We start from the raw sequence: 9,415 nt of genomic DNA on the forward strand, positions 1-9,415 counted from the left end.
TAAACCTTCTTTTCTTTTTTTTTTTTTCTTTTTTTTTTTAAACATATTATTATATTTTATAAACAAACAAAAAATATGTAGCATTGTTCACAAAGCATTCAGGTTTTCATATAACAGTTCAAAGTAGTTGTTGATTTGCACATTTTCTTGATTTATAACAGCTGGTCAAAGTGTGCAAGGACAAGGAGGTGGGGCCTAAAATCGAAGAAAGAAAAAAAAATGAATATGGAAGTATTGATATCAACCTCAGTGACATAGGGTATCGATAGGAATGATTAATGAGTAAACACAATGAATTAATATTAACAGAAAGTGCTTTAGAGGATTTTAAAATCTTTAAAATGTATATGGTAAAACAAAAAAAAATCTATTTTTTATTTCTCTTCCTATCTGCTGTTTTCAAAAAACAACAAATACATTCAATCACTCATTCACAAGCTCATGAATTATACTGTAGTAGAAACAAGAAAACCATATGGAAAGTCAAATTGCATCCAGCCCACCTCGTGTCTGACAGGCCTGAATGGACTTGAGGGTTTGCATTAGTTTTGTGTACATACATGTGACAACTGGCAAAGGTTTATGAGGGTGTGTGTCTGTTTGACGTCAGTGTACATTGATTTAGAAAACCCCATGTTTATGTCTCCAGTCGTCTTCTCCCAATTGACCCCGTAGTTTCTCAGATCACCACTGAGTGTCCCAACAGGAGAAAAACGTCCAATTCGAAGTTCCTCATCGTAATGACTATTTTTTTATTGGCAAAAAAGGCGGGGTAGAAGAAGTGGGATCCAGCATCATTTATCTAGTGCCTCCACCAGTACATCCGTTGACATATCAGGTTAGGCCTTTCACAGTTTTGCTGCTACACATGACTTGGGAAGAAGAAGAAGAAGAAAAACCGCGAAAGGGGACAAAGTGACACTTTTCTTTGCATGCAGAAGTGATAATTACGCTGATCTTTTTTTCTATTGATGGAGGGGAGGGAAAGGGGAAAAAATTAACTGGTGCTGTGGGAATGAAGGTCAACAACATGCATGAATTTGTGAAGAAAATAAACAATGCTGCTTTTGTTGGTTAGGTTTTTGTACTTTTTTTTGTTTCTTCTCAATGTTAGAACAACAGTGTCCTGCTAAAAGTATTCCGACGCAAAAAAAAAAAAACACCCCCCCCAAAACAGATGAAGTTAAGTGTGGACTCGCGTCTTGCTCAGCACTGAACATTCCTGTTGAGTGTCAATGAAGATGATGACGAGCAAAGACTCTCTCTCCACCCATCCCTCGCCCTCCAGGCAGCCCTACGAACTGTTAAGCCGCCTCCCCCTTTCCCCTCCTCCTCCTCCTCCTCTTCCGAGCCCGAACGCCAACCGAGGCCCGCGTGGACGTACTCGACAGACCGGCGGACTTCCGGTTCTGCCCGTCAAACTGGAGAGAAGCCTCTGGTCCGTCTCTTCTTCCGACCACCCGACCACTATTGCACTCCCGGAGATTGCAGTGAGAGATTACCTTTTTTTTTTGGTGAACCTCATCTTTTTTTTAAGTGGCCTTACCTTTCACTAAAAAAATGAGACACTTGGGGACAATGGGGGGGGCGGGAATGTTTTTTTGTTGTTTTTGTTTGGTTTTTAAAACTTTCCGTGTGCATCGTTGTCAGACTTGTTGTCATCAAGGCGCCATTTTCGTCACTGAGGACACTGGGCATCTGTCGTTTAGTGCTTTTAGCTGGTGGAGTCTCTATTATGTCAAGGCTTCTGTGCCTTAAAAATGTTGCCCTTGCTGTGTCGGTGTCGGATTTTAAAGCTTGTTTTTCATTGGTCGATACGCAGGACTGCAGTATTCGCAGCCACGGGAGTCGTAGGTTTTTAAAGGGGTTAAAAAGCTTGTTTTGAGTGAATCGAATGCGATTCGGGAATGTTGGTGTTGTTCCTCAAATACTGCCTTTGTCCCATTTCTTCATTGTGTCGCCATGCTTGTTGGTCTCCGTCGTCCCAAAGCTCACGTCCCTCGTAACTCAGTCCTCCCACCAACAAGCTGCAGAAGGCTCCACGTCTGTTACCTGGGGGAGTTCCCGCCGCAGTACTTAAGACGGAGAGAAACAGCCCCGAATAAGAAACGTCCTCTGAGGACTCCAGACTACATGCACTTCCTGTTTCCTTGGATACAACATTATTAACGGACAATTCATCCCCTGCCCCCCCCCCCCCAAAATTTTTTTATTTAATTTTGTTTTGTATATGTATGAACTATACTCTGTGTGTGCCTCACTTGTGTGAAACTCAAAAAGATGAAACTAAACAAAAAAGATGACAAAAGCATTACAGAGAGGATAAAAAAAAACAAAAAAAAACAGTATGTTGGTGGAATTCTGATCACGTCATTTAAGTTGCCTGTTCTTTCTTGTAGCCAACTATTGAAAATAACAGGATTCAAGAATACAATTTACAATGTTCTAGCTCTAGACCGGTGTAGCACATGTGTGACTGTATTAATTTATGAAACCAAAATGGTAACTGTGAATTATGTATTTCTTTGTGCATTTTTTTTTTTTTTTTTTTTTTTAAAGCGGGGGAGAAGGACATAGCAGCAGCTGATGCTCGCGTCCGGAAAAAAAACTTTCTTTTCTTTTTTTTTTCGGTGGAATATAACGGGAACAAAACATGTTTCCGGTTTAAAAAGGAGGAGAAGAAAAAAATGGAAAAAAAACCTGAAAAAATATATGAATATATTTTTTTTCTTAAGCAATACATTTCAGTGTGACTTGTGATAGAACATTTTCTTTTTTTAGGTAATAAATAAATAAAAAACAAAATGAGTACGTCAGGTTGTCCCCATGAGTGTTCATTACGAGTCCATTCGATAACATCGAGTGGAAGCTGCTCTTCGGGCTAATATTTCACGTGAGAATCTATTTCATGAGGTAACGCGACACGAGTGGGCGCATGAAAAACGAGTCGCGTGGAATTGCATTGGTGAAATATTGCCCTACTCTATATCAAAAGCTAATGTAATTGATGATTGGACTGAACCATCTCGGGCTGGCCGAGGGGTGGACACAGCCTACAAAAGGATTATTACGAGCCTACTGGGTAGAGGCGCGGGTACAATATTGAGTCCAAACAAATATAATTTTGTACATTTCTATTCCTGCATACATCTGCACAAAATGCTGAAGTTCAGGTGCAGTTTTAAAACCGACTGTCAGTTTAACCTGCAAAATGTGACCCAGGGACCACAGGATTGTATGTGTGGAAGGAGGTTGAAAGAGGGGGAGGAAAGGGGGCAGTTCACAGAATATGGAAGTGGAGTGACAGATTGTAGAGGGAGAGCGAGAGCTGTTGCCTCACGTCAAGCCCCCGCTTCCTGACACATGTACTTACTGCACTTTTTTGCAGCATCCCCACTTTTCTAACGCAGGCTAAGAAACGAGGCTCGACTCGGAGGATGAAGAAAGAGAGAGGGTCGAGCATGAAAGAGCACGGCGACTGTATGTCAGAGACCACAGCGCCTGCACTCCACAGTCCACTTACAATGGACATAGTGCACTTAGTCTATTGGTCCAAATTGCTGGTAATTGCCGTGTGTTCCTCGTGTTGTTTACACCTGGACTCTGACAACGGCCAAAAGGACTAGGAACGCGTCCCGTGACCTTTTTTTCTCAGGCTCCCTTCCTCTTTCTGCGGACATGGTTCTGGTAATGAAAGCCTCCTACACAGTGGCCTTCTGCACACAAGCAAAACACGCCTCCTCTGTGTCCTGTGGAGAACTCAGGGCCGGCCAAGTTTGATAAGGGAAGCCAGATGAAAGGGGGGGTTATCGATGAGAGCCCATCGATCAGCTCAACAACAGCCAGTGGTCACAAGCTTTCCCCGAAACCACGCGGCTAGATAGCGGAACGAGCTAAATATACGAACCCAAAACTCTCTGAAGTCAACGTCTGTGACTTTGTTACTGAACCCGGTGGGATGCTGGGCGGCAGCTTCTGGCCACACAGTCGGCGCGATTACTTTTAACCGCTAAAAGCTTTTTGTGTGTGTGGCATTGAGCGTCACACAAGCGCCTCTGGAGTGGAATCTCAACACAGATATGGACGGAAATGTGAAGGTTAAGTGTTAGTAATCGAAAAAGAGGCCAACGCAGATGGGGATCGAGAAAGAACCAAGATATGCGGAGAACACAAAGAGAACTGTGCTCATTTAATTCTGCTACAGAAAAGGAAACTTGAACACATCTCAACCAGCTCAGACACTCAGTATCGAAATGTCAGTACGCCGTCAATATTCTACACTTTTCCACATGATAAAAGAAAGTTCTACGTGTCGCACCTTTAAAACGAACTGTACACAAACACGTCCTTTGGTTTGCAACTTTTATTAAAACAAATCCCAGGTTAAACACAAGCGCACGTCTTCCTAACGTCCCTCTTAAAGGGACAGCGCTCTCTTCCAAAGGGTCGATACAATACGTTATACTCTTCACAGTCGGTGTGTGTACAGGTAATCAATGTTCTCAAACATTGGAACAACAACATGTGAATGAACTGAAACACACATTTAAAGTAAATTATTAGAGACATATGAAATAACATATTTTCAGGGCGCTACATACGGCGTTCATCATCTATCATGTATTTGTTCATGTTTTACTGAGGTTTACAAGGGTTTAACCTTTTGTTTTTAACACACTGGTACCGGATTGGTACTCGGCGTCAGCAGATACGCAGGTTCAGGTATCGCAATTGATATCGGGAAGGAAAAAATAGTATCGGAACATCTCCAGTCAGGACGACAGTGAGACTTCAACACATAGCTTTGCACCAAGGTTATTTTAGTAACCTAAATAGAGCTTTGAGTTGGGTGTTTTTATCCCTGACGCGGTAATGAAGGACGACCTTTGTGTGACCTATTGAAGTGTTTTGAACTTGTTAATCGGACCGAATCCGTGTGAGTATTAACGTTTTCATGGAATATGTGGATAAGAAAATCATCGGGAGTGATATTGGAAGTATGAATGTTTTTTTCAACTTTTCTCTTACTTTTTGAAAAACAAAAAGAATGGTGAGAAAGAGAGAGAAACACACTTTGAATGCTGCCTTGGTGGGACGGCTCCTCCTTCGCTTGCCAGTTAGTTGAGACGCAAACAAAACAAACCACAAGTGAGAGAGTTGACATATATTTACAGTGAATATTCCAGATGCACCCAACAGTCTGCTCGCATACCGATTCTGTTCTTTTTTGACTGTTTGCTGGAACAGCTTCACATGTTACTGGATACAACATGAGCAAAAAAGTGCAGCTGATAAATTGTCATGGCTTTCCAGTCATACTGCAACTACCAAGAGCCTCTTCTGAGAAGTCACTGCCTATTTCTGACTGCAGCAGCCTCAGCCTCCACACTTATCTGCCACTTTATGCAAGCTTGACGTCTGTGGATGTAACTGCCTTTAGAGACAGAAGAGAACAGAGAGACAGAGAGAGAGAGAGAGAGAGAGAGAGAGAGAGAGGCTCAGCTGCCACCGCAAACTGAAACCCTGTGGCTCTGGGATCGAGAGGAGTTCCGCAGAGTTGGGGTTTCACACGTCGTTGTGTGATCTAAGATAAGTCATGCTCAGCTGCATCCTTCCTTCACTTAAAAATACTCACACACGCACACACACACACACACACACACACACACACACACACACAGACACGCATAACGGAAAATATTCCAGAATGTCGCACTGCACGAAAGCGAGTATCGTATAGCCTCTTGTGATTATGAAAGTTCACAGCATACGTATATGTGTGTGTGTGTGTGCGTGTGTGTGTGTGTGTGTGTGTGCAGCATGTGTTGTGTGCTTGTACTTTCATAAGTTGGTTCAACATCACTGAGAAATAAAAAAAGGTATTTTCTCAAAGAAGTAGAAAAGAATGTAAAGATGGTAAAGAACATCTCAAAATCACGGTCCCTCTGCGGCTTGCAGGGACGGATATGTGATTGTTGTATCCTTTGCTAATCAACTAAACACTTGAAATAGTTTGACATTTTGTTGATACGCCTTCTTGCCGAGCGTTGGATGAGAAGACGGACACCGCTCTCATACATGTGTGCTGAGTGGGGAGCTACGCACCGGAGGCGGTTAGCGTAGCTTAGCACAAAGACTGGAAACGGTGGGAAACAGCTAGCGTGGGTCTGTCCAAAAGCAACAAAATCAGGTCTCTCGTTTAAGTACATCCCTTTTACCCGACCTTTTACAGCCGACCTCTTGGCTCTGACGGAGAGCCCCATCTGTGCCGGAGAGTACCGAAGCGAACACACCGAAGACGCATTTTCTTCAGGTCATAAACGTCAGAGCTCGGCCTCGCGGTCTCTTCCTCTGCACGGTCGGCAGGGACCTTGTTGTCTTTTGTCTATTTGTGTTTATTCCCTGCACAGTTGAAAGAGAAGAATGGCCCTCTGTTGGACACATTACCTGATGGATATTTATGCAGCTGCGAGGCTGTGAAGAGGACCTTTGATATCTTATTCAGGCTTCACACACACACACACACACACACGCGCGCGCACGCGCACACACACACAGAAGTCCTCTGTGAAGCCCTGAATCAGTGGGCCACTGCAGGATAAGCGCCCGTCAGTTTGGGGCCGACCTCGGAGCTTGACCCCCTGTGACCCCTGGGGATGGAGGTCATGGTGAGGATAAACCCTGGAAACCGGGTAAACAGGATGTGTAGATCCACCCAGACATATGGCATTCACTCATCAAACACCAGTGAGCTGGGAGGAGAGAAAACAAGTGGAGCTCATCCATCATCAAGCTACGAGCTCACGCGATTAGTACTGTAATATATAAATGGATCAAGCTGCTTAGCAACAAAAAAAGAAAAGCAGCTCCTGGAGCTGAGAGAGCGTTCGCTCGTCATTTATTTTAAGACCGACCCTTTTGAGGAGGATTTGTAAATGTCAAAGCACAAGCACAGGAAAACCTACAGTGTGTCTTGTGCCTTGTGTTGCTACCTTTGTTCATGTCGGGATCACTACTAAGTTTTGCATATTTCCAATATTACTATTATTCAAGTATGTGTGTCTTGTAAAGTGAGGAAGGGTTGATCGTCAGACTGGATTGTCATCTTTCAGGTTTTTGCGTGAACCAATCAGAAGCTGGGGGGAGGTGTCCTTTAAGCCAGTTGACATGCACACTGTGGCCGTGGTTTCTAGGAGCAGTTGACCTTTCTCACAGTGCAAAACAAAACAAGAAGAAAGCCAGGTTGAGCTTCAAAGTTCAGGCTTGACTTTGGAAACAACAGAAGACCAGCCGGTGCCACTTCGGTGCCGCTTCGCTCGACTATTTACAAATGGTCGTGTTTGTGCAGGATTGCCAGTGTAGTGACTCTTCCTTCAAGAAGGACCGAGGTGCTCCTGAAAGAAGTAGCGGGTACCGTCAATTTACGATGTTTTTTTTAAATTTCATAAAATGGCAATTTAATTTGGTCTGTAAATAATGACACAGATACTTTTTTGAGACCACTACTGTGATAATAAAGAGGATTTCCCCTCAACCTCTGGACTGCCCCTTTGTGCTGGCCTCTGCACTTTGAGTGTTGCTGTTAATCACAGGTTTAGCACTCGGGAGGCTTCTGGCAACTGTCACCTGTCAAATGTTTTGTTTTTTTGTTGGTGTTCTCTCTCTCTCTCTCTCTCTCTCTCTCTCTCTCTCTCTTTCCGCTGAGAAGAAGATCAGGTACCTTTCAACAGTTGCTCCTGTGACCTTTAGCAGCTGTGGGGGTGAAATTGGCTGAGCCTCCTTCACCGCGTTCATCGTGGTTCTCTCTTTCTCACACTTTCTGCATCTCTCTCTCTCCCGGTCTCACGCACGAATACCTCCCCCTCCCCTCTGATTTTCAGAGCTGCCATATCGCACAATTCACCATCTTTGGGAGTTCGCTCCTCGTGTGTTTTACAACCCTGTAGCTTTGCGTGAAAGTGACTGAATACACTAAGAAGTGGCCGATATAGTAACATACATGCTATTTTCTGTTCATCTCCCCTTGCACAAAAGAGCCTTGACAACACCAAGCATCCACCCAGTCCAGTATATAATTACACCGTACAGCCTGCTGCTGTGGCACACAGCAACCCTGCAGGGCTGTTGAGGCCCAACATTAGCAAACCGGACCTCCTCTATATTAACACGGCACAGCTGGAGGTCTCCAGAGGCCGCACCTACGGTAGAGACCCAGGCGTGTTGCCTCATTAGGCCGGTGTTAATTGTGAGATGCGTGGCGTTGCTGACCGAGCTCCTTGTGCACACCGGAGGTTTGGATGCCCTCCAACAGGTGGGACGGGTGTGAGGGCAGGACGGAGTTATGGAACGGCTTAACGGTGCGCCGAAACCGCTGAGGTCATGGATACAGGCGGAGTGCATGAATGTAAATGAGTTTGGCCTTTCTCCATCCAGGAGCTGAGCAGGGGGAGGGGGTCCTGCTTATCAGCCCCAAAGTATGTGGGACAGCAGTCAGTGTGCATAGAAGGAGGACAGAGATCCTTTAGAGGATCCAAACGTTTAGCTCCTAAACAGACAGCCATGTCTCTCTCTCTCTCTCTCGTCAGTCTCGGGGCTCTCTCTCTCTCCCCCCCTCCCCTCTTCCTTGTTGAGCACTAAAACGAGGAAACACCCGTTGTATGCGTGGGCTCGACATACTTTCCACTGAGAAAAAAAAAAGGTGAATTTCAAACCTCCTTCAAAAGAGAGATTAACTCGATTGCAAGAGGAGGAAAAAAAAAGGAAGAAAAAAAAGAGCCTCTGCTAATGGTTGTTTGTTGAACGCTTGTTAGCAACAGAGACGCAGCTCGCTCTCGTGCGGTGTGTAAAAAGCCCCGGCATAATTAATGTTAAGATCAAATAGCAGACTCCAACCAAACCGGTTTTCATGCTTCATCCTTTTGTTCCACAAACCCCATGTCAAGTAGCATCCACATTTACATTCCATTTAGCTGTAAGTGGAGATAATTGTGTGCAAATGGGTGAAGTTACACACACCTGATAGGAGCGTGTCCCACAGGGCCGTGTGTGTGTGTGTGTGTGAGTGTGTGTGAGTGTGTGTGTGCATGTACATGTCTACTGATTATACTGTTAATGGTGTTTGTTTGACTTTTTGGGGAAGCCCTGAGCCCATTGTTCATGAACCCCTCCATATATGGCAATGTAAACACAGCGCTCACACACACACACAAAAAAATGAATGAACACAGGAAGACCCACTCTGGCAGGAAGTGGCTGCTGCTGCTGCTGCCATGGTAACGAACTGAAACCCGAAGCAGCGGAGGGAGCGAGAGACTCTCTCTCTCTCTCTCTCTCTCTCTCTCTCTCGGCCTTGACGTCATTTCTAGTACGCTGGGGCTAAAAAGGCAGCAGCTGCAGAGCAAACAAAGATACATGG

This window comes from Taurulus bubalis (genome assembly GCF_910589615.1).
Source record: "Taurulus bubalis genome assembly, chromosome: 7".
In the NCBI taxonomy this organism is placed as follows: Eukaryota; Metazoa; Chordata; class Actinopteri; order Perciformes; family Cottidae; genus Taurulus; species Taurulus bubalis.